Source organism: Lissotriton vulgaris, chromosome 6, assembly GCF_964263255.1.
Source record: "Lissotriton vulgaris chromosome 6, aLisVul1.2, whole genome shotgun sequence".
NCBI lineage: Eukaryota > Metazoa > Chordata > Amphibia > Caudata > Salamandridae > Lissotriton > Lissotriton vulgaris.
In genome coordinates this window covers 1,161,572,807-1,161,586,022 of record NC_141694.1, presented here as the reverse complement: position 1 = coordinate 1,161,586,022, position 13,216 = coordinate 1,161,572,807, and the positions used below count along the sequence as shown (strand labels likewise).

At 45.9% G+C, this 13,216-nt stretch overlaps 1 protein-coding gene across 1 annotated transcript in view; it reads left to right on the top strand.

Annotated features, from left to right (window-relative positions):
• The window catches only part of RNASET2 (ribonuclease T2), a 207,144-nt gene that overhangs the window by 137,506 nt on the left and 56,422 nt on the right, over positions 1-13,216 (top strand). The gene's annotated exons all lie outside the window — the stretch shown is intronic.

The following is a 13,216-nucleotide window of genomic DNA, read 5'->3' as shown; positions in this document are numbered from 1 at the left end:
TGTCTTTAACCCTCTGCAAATTTTGTCCATAACGGTTGCAACCAAACTACACTGGACTGCTTGAATTCTGGGGCAGCAGCCAGTCTTCATGAATGTATAGGCTATTCTTTTGTCTAGGCTTTGGCTATCCTCTGGGAATTTCTTAGGTATATCTGTCTACTGGGACCACCCTTGTAAGGCCAGATTTTCTAGTCCATGGATGCTAAACTGTCACTTCCTTTCTCAGAACTCTTCTGACCCTTTCCCCCCCCAAGGAGATGAAGATGCAGCATGACTGCATTTCCATAGCAGCAGTGTCTAGGTATCAATGCCCTCTTACAGTGGTTGTCGCCTCATGCAGTCCGCTCCCCCCCCCCCCCCCCACCCGCCACAGCCTCCATCAATGCAATTTCTCACTCTTGCAACTGAGCAGCATTCTACAGAACATTGTTGGTATTTAAGCTGGCCATTTCAGCTAAGCCAGAGATTGATGTTCTCACACCTGTGAACCTATATGGTGTAGGTGTAGCAGCCATATAGAGCGGAGTGGCTGCCTTCCTGAATTTTCACTTCCCACCCCTTGTGTGCTTTTCATTTCCAACCAATACCCTCCCTCTGTGCTATTTCACCAGCTAGGTCCATCATGAGGCCCATTTCTTTGCTGCTCTTTAACTGATTGTTTTCCAGGCCCCTAGAGTCTGGTACCCTGGCACATCTAGGGCCCCACTCAGCTCCTATTATATTTTAGTCTGGTTGAGGGGCCCCTGCTCCTAACCAGTTCTCACATTTTAGATCCCTGAGCCATGTCATTATTTTCCAGCCTGGCATTCTGGGACTGTCTCTGGCTGTATCTGACTTGTTTAAGCATCATTACCTCAGTCACACTGCCTCCCCAATTTTTCTCAGGAAAGCCTGCCTGGCCAGGCTGTTACTACCTCGCCAACCTGCCTATCTTTCAACTTCATTGGGCGCACCAGACACCACCGCTACATTTTCTCTGTTGCTGCAATCCTGCTGCCTCTGTCTCTCTCTCCTGTTCTGGCTGCTTCACTGCTCACCAGTCTGGTGGTCAGCTGTTTTCTGGTCCAGTTGTCTTTCTCACTTTAAATTTTCTATGTGTGCTTATTTGTGAGGAACCCAGCAAAAGCAGATGGCCGCCGCCAGTATTTGCTGAATATTTTAGGTCATTGTCAATTAGTCTGTGCTATCACAGGCGGTGGACTGCTCCTCTGCACTGAACTGTGCCACCTGCGGATGCGTTCACCGAACTCAGGCTGCAGTTTATGCTGCTCGTTGAACTGGACACATGTTGGAAATGGCCCTTTTTGCAGGGTTATCCCCAAACTTGTTGCTTTTTCCTCCTATTTTTTCCTGACTGGTTTGTGTTGGTTTTAGGACTCTGGGCACTCTACCATTACTAATCAGTGCTAAAGTGCATGTGCTCTCTGTGTAAATTGTGTTATGGATTGGTGTTTCCATGATTGGATATTTAATGTACTTGTTAGTCCCTAGTAAAGTGCACTGAGTGTGATAGGGCCTGTAAGTCAAATGCTACTAGTGGGCCTGCAGCACTGATTGTGCCACGCATGCGAGTAGCCCTAAAAAGGTACCTCAGACCTGCCTTTGCAGAGTCTGCACGCAGTTTGTAACTGTCATGTCGACTTGGCCCGTGCACACACTGGCCAGTCCCTAACCTTCCGTTTTCTTACATGTCAGGCACCCCTAAGGTAGGCCCAAGGTACCCCTGTGGGCAGGGTACAGTGTATGTGAAAGGTGGGGCATGCCTGGGTGTGTGTGTGGCATGTCCCGATAGTGAATTACAGCCAATTTCGTTTTTCACTATTGCAAGGCTACCGTTTCCCCAAAGGAGAGAATGGGAGGTTTGTGTATGACAGCTTATAAACCCAGAATCTAAAGATGCATCTTTTAGTGGAGGTGATTTTTAAATTCTGTGTTTGAAAATACCACTTTTAGAAAGTATGTATTTTCTTGCTCAGTCATCCCGTGTGCCTCTGCTGGAATGTGGATTGCCTGTCTGGGTTTTGGTTGACAGAATGCTGGGGAGCCGGAGGTGCTCCAGATATTCTAGGTAGATCAGGAAAGGGCAGAATAGACCTGGGCTGTGATGGGGGAATAGGGAGGAGATTCCTTGCACCTCAAAGGATCTGGTCTGCCTCTGACAATGCTGTCTCCACCTCCTGCTAGGAAATCACTCAAGAGAAGGCTGAACTGGTTCTGGCTGGGCAAAGACACCCTCTTCCTGACAGATCAAAGGATTTTTGTGTACAAATACTGGGGACCAGACCCCTGAACTTTAGAACTCATCTGGAACAAGAAGACTGCCAAGAAGAAGAGCCGGAGAAGCTGCGAAAAGGAACGACTGCTTTGCTGGGTGCTTTGCTGGGCTGACCGCAGTGGCTGCCTCTGTCTTCGGCAGTGAAAGGCCTAGGCTGGACTTTCTGCAACCTGATTTGTGAGTCTCTCCAAGGGCTTGAGGTAGAGCTTGCCCCCTGTTCACGAAGTCTCAGGAACAAGAAAGACTTCAAGCTCTTCTGCCCGCAGCACTGAAGACTGTGTGTTGCGTGCTGCAAACGGAGGAAAATCAACTTGACGACGTCTACAACGCCGCTGCTGGCTCCGTGTCCTGAAGGCACCGCCACAACACCGCACTGCAACCATGGTCTCACCGACAATGCCTGTTGACGCTGCCACACAGCTGCTGCTTGCACCGAGACCTGTGGGCACCACACTCCGCACCGCCTCGCTTCATGCCAAACCTTTGGCACCGCAGAGAGCACCGCTGCAATGCCGCACCGCACCCTTGGTCTCACCGACGATGCCTGTTGACGCTGCCACCGAGCCGCTGCTCGCACTGTGACCTGTGGGCACCGCACTCTGCACCGCCTCACTTCACGCCAAAACTTTGGCACTGCAGAGGGCAACGCCGCCGGCAACCTTGGTCTCACCGACGATGCCTATTGACGCCGCCACCGAGCCGCTTCTCACACAGCAACCTGTGGGCATCGCACTCCACACCGCTTTGCTTCACGAGGATGCCTTGGCCTCCCTGACGTCGCCTCTCCATGCTGAAATCCACACCGCTGCTTGCACCATGGTTCTAGGGCACTGCTTGTAAGTCACACGAAGTACTGCCCTCATCACGCACCGCAGCCTTCGTGCTATCGACTCCAGTTCGTCAACAGACAGCGCTTCAGCAACGAGCACCGCCTTCAACTCGCACAGCGAGCCTGGCCTCACCCACGACGCCATCTGATGCCGTCACCGAGCTGCTGCTCGCACCGCGACCTGAGGGCAACGCACGCCGCAATGCGGCACTTTGCGCCGCAGCACCCGGCGCCTGCTGACTCCAGCGCTCCTGATTCCATCAGAAAGGAGCTCAACTTGCAACACGAGTGACTTCAAGGGCCTTAATACCCTGCATTTCTCACAGGTACTGTCTGCGGGTCTTCCAGACACCGTAGCTGGCCCGCGACCCCGCGACCCGCCAGAACTGTTGAATTTGTTTGCTCACAACGCTGTGATAGACCCGGATGGAGCTATCGACATCAAGGAATTGTTTTTTAAAGCGTATTGTGATAATTGTGGATTTTTATCGTTTTTGGTCTTGCCTTAAGTATATAAAAATATTGGATATTTTTATAAACTGGTGTGGTGTCCTTTCGTAGTGCTTACACTGTATTACTGTTGGTTATACGCTAATGCTTTACACACTGCCTCTAAGATGAGACTGGCTGCCCATGCCAAACCACCAAGGTTGGTGAGCAGGGATTATTTGGGAAGTGTGACTCCCTTACCCTGACTAGACTGGTGGTTTTTGTGTGGCTTTGGCTCCCGCCTTAGCCTACCAAAAATCCAATTTCTAACAACACAGTTATTAATGAAAGAGAGGAGGTAGATGATGGAGAATGATAATGGCAGAAGAGTAACTCCTTCAATTAGAAACTGTTGGGAAAATATGAATTTTGTTGGTGTTTAGCTAGTGTCCCCTCCCACCTAGATGATATTAGAATTTGTTTAAGACCAATGACCCTCCTAAGTTCGAAGTCTGGATGCACAGACTTTCTTGTGAGTCTCTAGTAGCGAAGTGCAATGCTAGTATTCTGGGAGAGCCCTATGACAGGATCATGTATATATTGACAGGTACCGTTTGACAATATCACTCACTTTTACCATTTCTTTTTTGGGCTTAAAAAACGACCTTCACTCTCCCAACATGTGGCTTCAATGAACCTGGTTCAATGTAAGGGCTCGAGTGGGAGTGAGGCAGACCACCAAGTTGACAGACGAAAAAAGGTTGTGATGGATGAGCATTTTGAGGGTGTTAATGTAATCTTTGGCAAGGATGCTACACTGTAAGAGGACGAGGGTGATTTTGCTGAAGTCCAGATGCTTCATTTACAGAAGTCCAGGATGATGTGGTTTTTGAACAATTCATTTTTACCATCTTGGTTATCCAGGGAGGCTTGCAATGGACATTAGTTAATAAAAATAACTGGGTCTCCAGAAGGCTCCGTACTCTATTTTTTGGGGTTGATCCAAAAGTCATCATTAAATATTGCCTGCACTTCCTTACATTTGCCTACCTTTCCAATGTGGAAGAAGTTCAAATCTCATAAACAAGGGTACAGACTCAAAATTGGCTGCAGATCTGTACATAATCATGTCCAGCCCCTTACTGTTCTAAATACTTAGCATTTCCAAACATGATTGACAGAGTTTTCTTCTCACCCTATTATGCTGAAGATTTGTTCCCCGTGACAAAACAACATTTTAAATTCAATCTCAGTCTATGTTCGTATTTTGTCTGATTAATAAAAAACACTTCTGCTACCATAAAGGCCTCCTCTGTTGCTTCACCAGCTTTTCAGTTCTGACTCTGATCAAAGTGCGCCACCACTTCGACATGACAATAGAGACAATGAGGATGACTTACCTACCCATTATGATGATGACAGTCTACATATGTGTGAGGAAATGTGGCTTATTGAATGGTGTGGCTGTGCGACCTCACCATGTAATACATCTGCAAACCCTTCTTGGGTCCAGTCTGGCTCGTTTTTAAAATCTAAGCCCAACCCTGAGTAGCTGTGACTTCGAGTTGGGCTTTATCAAACTAACAAGTGCACAGGATTTAGAAGTATCAAAACAATTGACTAAGAAAGACACATGTTACAAAGAAAACGTGATACAATTGAAAAAAATGGGTATCATTTTAATGAATTTTTAGACACTAATGTGAACAATATTCACTGAGGGTTCCAGAGATATAAATTATAAGCACATCGTAAATCACAGCTTTTCACACACAATGCAAACAAGGATTGGCCACAACTTTGGTTAGTTTTAATTCTTTAGAAAAGGTTTGTAAAGTTGTATTTGGCTACTCTGGAGTGCTTTGTAGTACCAACTCTGACAGGGTGCAAGTTATCGGAGCCAGTACGGTTTAGAAGGATAGTTACCTTTCATTAAAAGCTGTCTTCAGTCCAGTTGCTGGCTTTAAAGGCAAGCCACTGTAGACATCAGTGGGCTTGGCCCTGATGATAGAAATACATGATGCTGAAAATCCTGAATGATGATGTTGGTGTTAATCCGGTCGGGGGGTGGCCTTATTGAGGCCACTCCTCCGTCGACTAAGGCGGTTGGGTGACTGTGGCCCTCGAAGTCTAGGTGCCACTGGTCTGCTGGCGAAACCAGAGGTTTCCTTTTAAGGAGGCTAGAGTCCGACTTGAGCAACCAAACTGCATTTCCATGACTCTCCCAGGTCCTGGAGACTTGAGTGCATTTTTTGAGCCTTAGCACTTTGTGTCTTGGCTACGCTATAGTGGTAAGTGGCGATCAAGGGATTGTAGCTACCAAATAGCCAAGCCGGCTTCTTTAGCTTTTGTGGTCTTGAGGCTGTAAATTAAGTGGGCCTACGGATTCTCGGAGTTCAACTCTTCTGTCTGAGGATTGTGGTCAACTTTCCTTCAGTAGAGCACCACAGGCATAGTCTTCTCTTTACTAGCCCAAGGATCAGCAGACGCCGCAGTCTATGGTGCAGCCTCTCTTTGCTGGGTCCAAGGAACAGCAGGGCAGTCCTGTCCTCTCTCCAGTGCAGTTGTGATCTGAGGTCTTGGAAACAGGGTGACACTTTTTTTATGCCCAAACATTGCCCTTTGGAGATGAGGTATCTACTGGCCAAAGGGCTACTAGTTCCTCTCCCTATGATTACTTCTTGAAAAGTCTGGCCTTAGCTAACTTAGAATGCAGTATTCTTCCCACTGCCAAGACAGCATAACTCTTCTCTTGGTGTGTGGCGCTTGGTAGTTAACCCTAGAGGTGTGACTTGTTGGGGACTACATGCCCTTGGTCAAACTAGTTTGCCAACTGTTTCCCCCGCTCTGTCCATGATGCCAACTTGTCTACCAGAACAAAAAAGTAGCTTGTCACATGTGTGCATCATTTTCCCTTCAAAAGTGGCTTCCTCTTTTAACCTCATCCATGCTGGTGACGAGCTGAGCTCGTCATGGAGTGCAGTTGAGCTGTACTCATGACGAGCTCAGCTCGTTAAAGCTGTTGGTACGTTCGCACGCGGGGCTAATTTCCCCGCTGTGCTGAACGTTCCAAAAACGGATGCGGCCGTGACAAGCTCAGCTCGCGCGCCTCAACCCCACCCCCGCCCCCCCCAGTGAAGGGGTTAAGCTCACCATTTGGGCTAACAGCCTATGTGGCTTCCTGCCTAGTAGAGGGTATACCACTTCCAATGGCAGGCCTCTATTTTGTCCTTTCTTGGGAGTCGTTCACACCTCTCCCCAGATGGGCAGAAGGCTGTATTGTGGGCAGCATCTGCTAATGGCCACTGGAAATCTAGGGCAACAAAGTGGCATGACAGCTTTCTTCACAAGTGTCTTTTGCATAAAAATAAAATTTGACTTGAGCATCAAGTCAGGTTTAATGTAGCAATTCTTTTGATACCTTTAAGTACCAACTTTGGTAGTCCCATTCAGAAGTAACACAGCTGGGTTGTCAGCATGTAACCCTGTGCTTAACAATGGGCCTACTTTCCTTTCCACAGTAAAAATGACAATATTGTTTTTATTATGATGGCAAATATCAATATATATCCTACTTTTTAATATAAAGCACCCTGCCTTGGGGCTGAGCGGGCCTGCTTTTGGGGGGACTTACATATATTACAAAAGATGGTCGGGACTATGTCATTAGTTCAAATGGCATAGTCAAGTTAGCGGTTTAAACCTGCTCTACCAGTCTGCAGTGGCAGGCTAGGAGAAACGTTTCACTTAGGTGCGCTCGCGATGGAGCAATAAGTGCTGGAATGCACAAGGGACACTTTAACGTACAAGCACCTGGTACCATATTCTAGTGACTTATAGGTAAGCTAACTTATGCCAGTTGGGAATAAGCCAATCAAACATACACTTAAGGGTCTGAGCACTGGGACTGAGATCTGGTTAGCAGGTCTTAGTGCACTCCAAGAGTTCAAAACCCAGCTGCATCAGTCAGATCTTTGTGGCAGATTATGCACACAGTGGCATACCCTCACAATATAAATTTACAGGAGGCCAGTGGGCTTGATCCTTCCCCTAATTTAGCATTTATTTCCCCTGTTGCGCTGCCTACGGAAGAGAGTTCTTCCTTTGCGTTAGTTATCAAAGGTGCTGCTGAGGTTGTGGATTGACAACTTTCCTTCTGTTGAGGTTAAAAAAAATATTCTTACGGAAATGTATCACGCTGGACTATCTTCTTTTTAGCCCTTACTACAGTTTAAGCTCTACTCCACACCCTTTTGGTCACTTAAGCTTAATCTTGAATTTGCCCTTCAATGAACAGACAGGTTGGTCAGATGCCTTAGACCAGCGCCATGGGCTAAAGAACAGTGATGGATTAAACCCAGATCTGTTGACTGGGTGTGAGTGTTGGATTGGTTCAGATGCTCTGTCCATCACCACCCCCTTTTGTACCGCTTAGACCAGCGCCTGGCAGCCCTGATTTTATTTTACGCAGGATCCTACACCTGACCGTTTTGTGGTCCAAGATTCCACCAGCAAGGGGAATCCTAATTAATTCCCCATGATCCACCCTTGACAGAGTCGAAACAAATTGGGGTCTTTGGAAACAAATGTTAACCTCAGCCATCATATCGTTGAGACTAGTTGATGCGAGTTGCCTTCTAGGCTGTCGTAAGTATGCCCACTGGGACATTGCCAGCGGTATTGTGCTGGCAGTAGAGTCTAGGACCTCTTTAACTCAGACCATTCAGGATGGTCAGGGTGTAGCAAAATATGTAGGTTGGGCTGGCCTGAGTGCTACCGACTGCTTGGGGCGAGAAGATGGCACCAGTGTTGTACTTTTTTACCATGCCTAAGTGAGAGCCACAGGCTTTTTGCATCCCTCGTGGACATGACTTTTGATGTACCTTTTTCGTGAATAATCTGCAACATGCAGGTCACCAGGGCACCAATATTCCAAGTCCCCCTTCCCCTGCAGTATTAGTTTGCCTTTAGCAGCACGCAGTCACCTGGTGGGGTGGGGGCGGGGGGTGGGATCGACATTTTCTCTCATGGTGACAGTTTATCACATCTGAGCAAATGGGTCCTCTAGAACGTCCATCATGGCTTTCCCATCGCAGCTTCTGCCCACATCAGAGTTCTTCTGTCCAAAGGGGCCATCGAGGAACTGCTGACCTCTGAGGTGGGGATGAGTTTTTGTGGAAGAAAAATGCTATCCCTAAATGTTAACACCCCAACATTTACCTTAATAGGTTGACCCACTGTTTACTTGATTGGAGATTGTGTTAATCCCCAATATCATTAGGCAACGTGTTCCCATGTTAAGCCACCTCCCAACGCTTCGAATTACCAGAGTAATGTAATTCATTAAGAAACCGAGTCAGACCGAAATGGATAGAACCCACTCAATAACGGATTTGTACATCAATCAATATTTAAAGGCTTGTATTACAAAATTCTGAATAAGTGGTATTAGTAAATGTCATGAAGGATTTAATAACCTGTCTGTTCCCAATGGATTTTATTCACCACTCTTGCACAGAAAATGAACAGTTCTGTAGATTCATCATGGTGTGAGGAAATCGTAACACAAGAACAATAAACGTCATTACCTGAACACACATGCACTGTCCCATTTCTTGATTAATTATTCAACACCCTCTATAGAAATGTCATCTGGAGATGTTCGAACGAATGTGAAACATTTAACCGTAAGACTTTCTTCGAATGAATGGGTCCTGTGAGGAAACGGAAAACATAGCTACATGTAACAATATTACATCTGCACCGCTGAATGTTCACAATGAGCAGAATATTGTCAACAGTGGAAATAAACTGTTATAGCTTCAGCTTGCTGTGTGTTGCGGAGCCTGTGGGGAGAGGATGTGAGCATGGGAAGGGGAGTACAAAGGAGAAAGCATGAGTGAGTGACAGGTGGTTTCCTTCATGTTCAAGATGGCGTTGTTTTACAGAAATGTGGCCTAACTCAAACACGTTAATAAATACACTTTTATGCATCCTATGAAGTTCATTTCAAACGCAATTGTGTTAGTTCAGTCTACAGATGAAAAATCATGATTGAAAATACATAGAACATGTTTTTAACGATGCACAAAAATAGAAAACCACAACATTCACCTCTATTGGGACTCCTGCTTCCTTATGCTGAAGAAGGATGGGGGACTTCATCCTGTTCTAGATTTTTAGTATCTGAATGCCTTCTTACGGAAGAACCTGTTCAGAATGCTCCCAATGGTCCATATTCTGACTGCCCTGGTTCTAGGCGCCGGGATAGTAGTGTTAGACCTGCTAGATGCATACTATGGAGCCTGTCCTAAAGTCCACAGATGTTACCTGTGGTCCACAGTCGGCCACAAGCATTTCCATTATGCTGTGCTCTCCATCAACCTCACCAGCGCCTCACGGGTGTTCAAAAAAGTGAGAGCTGCCCTTCATCAGAGGTTGGGGGATACTAGTTTTTCCCTACCTCAGTGATAAACTGAAGGTGGGCTTGACACAGTCCTAGACTATCTCCAGATGACCGCAAAATTTTGACATTTTTGGGGTTCTCGATCAACGAGCCAAAGCCACACCTGACTCCCATCACATAGACTTCTTTTTAGCACATTTCATCAGTATGCGGTGCAGTGCTGCACCTTTTCTCCAGGACACTCAGTGGCGATCCCACTGTTTCAGCCGCGGTCCTGGATCTTGGTGGGAGCAGCTGCGAGGCTTTTTGGTCTACTGGGCTCGTGCAACCCATTTGTCCACTTTACCAGATACTATATGTGAACTCTGTAATGGGATCTAAAGTCTCAGTGGGCCTAACACCAAGGAAACCTGTTGGATGCTATACAGGTTTTAGAGGAAACTGCATACAAACTGCAGTAGTGGCTGCTCGGCTGCAGCCTGATCAGTGAAACCCCATCCCTCTTCCTCACCCAGAGATGACGAATATGACAGATGTTTCGCTTATGGGCCGGGGAGGTCATCTCGGAGCGGTGGAGATCAGCGAACTCTAGTATTTCACAGAAACCCAGATTTGCATAACTCTGTGGAGTTGCCGGCCATCTGCCTGGTGTTGAAGGCCTTCGTGCCATCCATCAAGGAAAGACCAGCCCAGGCAGGTACTCACGGACAATACCACCTCCAAGTCGTTCTGCAACAAGCAGGGAGGAGTTGGGTTCTAAGTTCTGTGTCAAAAGAAATTAGCCCTGGTTAGAGGTTCATCCAGCTGTTTTTGTGCTGGGGGTACAGAAAAGTTCAAGAAAGAACTGACATTGGCATGGAAGGAGGTCTTCTATGCGGCTGCACTCCGTTACATCTTAGGCGGAAATAGGTCAACAGTCTCATGGCTCCATCTAACAGTGTGGTGGAGCACTTCTATGAGTTTTACCAAAGGTAAGTAACTTGTTTATGGAGAGGAGAGAGATAAGAAACAAGCCTGTTGAAAAAAGGGAGTGTCTGTAGAAGGGCAATGACCAAAGAAGCATAAAAGGTAATCTTTTTCAGGTGTTGCCTATGTTTTCAAAGGTGTGGTTTAAAATGTATGAACTAAAAGCATGTGCTTTGCTCACCATGCCTCCGTACCAGTGTTTGGATGCTGCTCTGACTTTTTTGTTACTCTATCCAGACCCTTCACAAAGCGTAAAACAAGCCAGACTTATTGTCTTTGCCAATCCTTTTTAGCAACATCATAGAAATGGGTAACAGCAATGATTCAGTTGTGAATAACTAGAATTGAAAATGTTTCCAAACTGACAATATTAGACAATTAAACATGTCTGTGGAAGCGGTAGTGGTCTTCAGAGTATAATCAGCCAAACCGGTTGACACTACTTTTCCTTGAAATCCTCTGTCAGTATATTTGGAACAGGATCTCCTTCCTCCTCATCACTTTCTTGTCAGTCTGTCCTTCGGTATGTACTTCCCTACCTCACCTTCACCATGGAGATTATCTATCTGTCTGTCTGTCTCTTTCTGTCTACCTGTCTGTCTGTCTATCTAAAACAAGCATAGGCAAAGCCAATAGGTCTCGCCTGTATAATTTGGGTGCCTTTTTTATTGGTTTGACCAATTCTCATTTGCTAAGCATAGTTTAAAAAAAGAAAAATATTTAAAAAATGCTGAATACTGCAGGAAAACCAACATGTTTAGGTATCTAAAAATTGCATATTGAATTTAATATTTTCTATCTTTATAAAAGGAATATTTTATTTTTCACCCAGAAAAAAGTGGAGCTTTCTGTTACTGCTGAGATTCACTCACATGTGCCCCTTTTAAGAAAAACCTTCAACCCCCTCTAAGTAATACTCCAACGTGCTAATCCACCTACTGGTTCCATCAGAATGAACCCTGCTGCCTGATTTTGTCCTCCACGCTACATAATTCTGAATATAGCCAACATGCTAGGCCATGTTAACATTGCTGACGAGGATTCCACAACACTGCCCATCTCAGGAAAAAGAATCCAAAGTAAGCCTTAGGGAGCCAATACACTTTCCACTGGGACAAGCAGCTGGAAAGGACGTCGGGCCCCAGTGTTAAGGGGTTTGCCCTCGGCCTTGTCCAAAGTACAGTGTAGCTGAGAAACATGATTTGAGAAGTTGTCCGAGAACGAAACGAAAGTTACCTGTGAAATGGTTTAGCATCACCAAAACACAGACACCTGTCCCGGGTTACGATTTCCTGTCATCAAGCAAGAAACGTCCCAAGCATGTCAATCCAGTCGCATTTATGTTTATTTCTGAAAACTGTGCTATCCAATAAGAAAATCCACAAATTATGAATAATACTATTTTTTCAATAGCTGTACTTTGTTCGTTGTAGCCTACCTTGATGAGCGGTCGAAGTTCAATTGAACCAGAGAATAAAGAGTTATGCGTGAACAAAAGAGGGAGGAGGGGGAGGAGGGACTAAGAACGAGTGAAACAGTAAAAAAAACGAGGCTCTTGAGAAATTAAAAGAAAGAAACAACCCACGAACAAGTGAGTTTGATATTGGCGTAGGAGACGGAGCGATGGGAGTGATATCTATGAGGCACAGATGAAGAAAAAGAAATTACAAAATGAGGAGGAGGAGGAGACGGAAGAGAGAAAAGTTGATATAGACACGAGAGACGTTAAGAGTGGAGTGAGCGACAGGAAGAAACAAGGAGAGTATGACAAGTGAAAAAGAAAAACAGAGAAACGTTAAAAGACGGATGAGACCTCCAAATAATAAGAAAGAACACACTAGTGTAGTTAGGCTGGGATGGAGCGGAAACACCCCTCCCCCGCAGCTGCAAGTCTGAGGCAGATTCATGAAAAACCAGGCAGAGTAGAGCAACGCACTGAACATCTGTAAAGTCAGCATCATAACCACTAGACAGCTAGAGTAGAAAAGAGAGCAAGTGAAACTGAAGAAAATCTACCGAAAAGTCTGTTTACATCGAAATAACCTGCCTTCATTCCAATATGTTAAAACACCTATTTGCTTGAAATCTGTATAATACCAAGCACTTTTGTTGTGTTGATGGGCTCTATAAAAGAAAGTCGTCAACACAAGGAAGGCGCATGCAGCACTGCAGTACATGCTTGTTGCTGGAGACATGTATACAAATTATCAGGAAACAAGCAGCCGCGAAAGTGAGCTCGACCGCCATCTGTTTCCAATTAACGCGGCTGCGAGACAGGCAAATGTAAACAAGCGCTGGTGTGATAATTTGA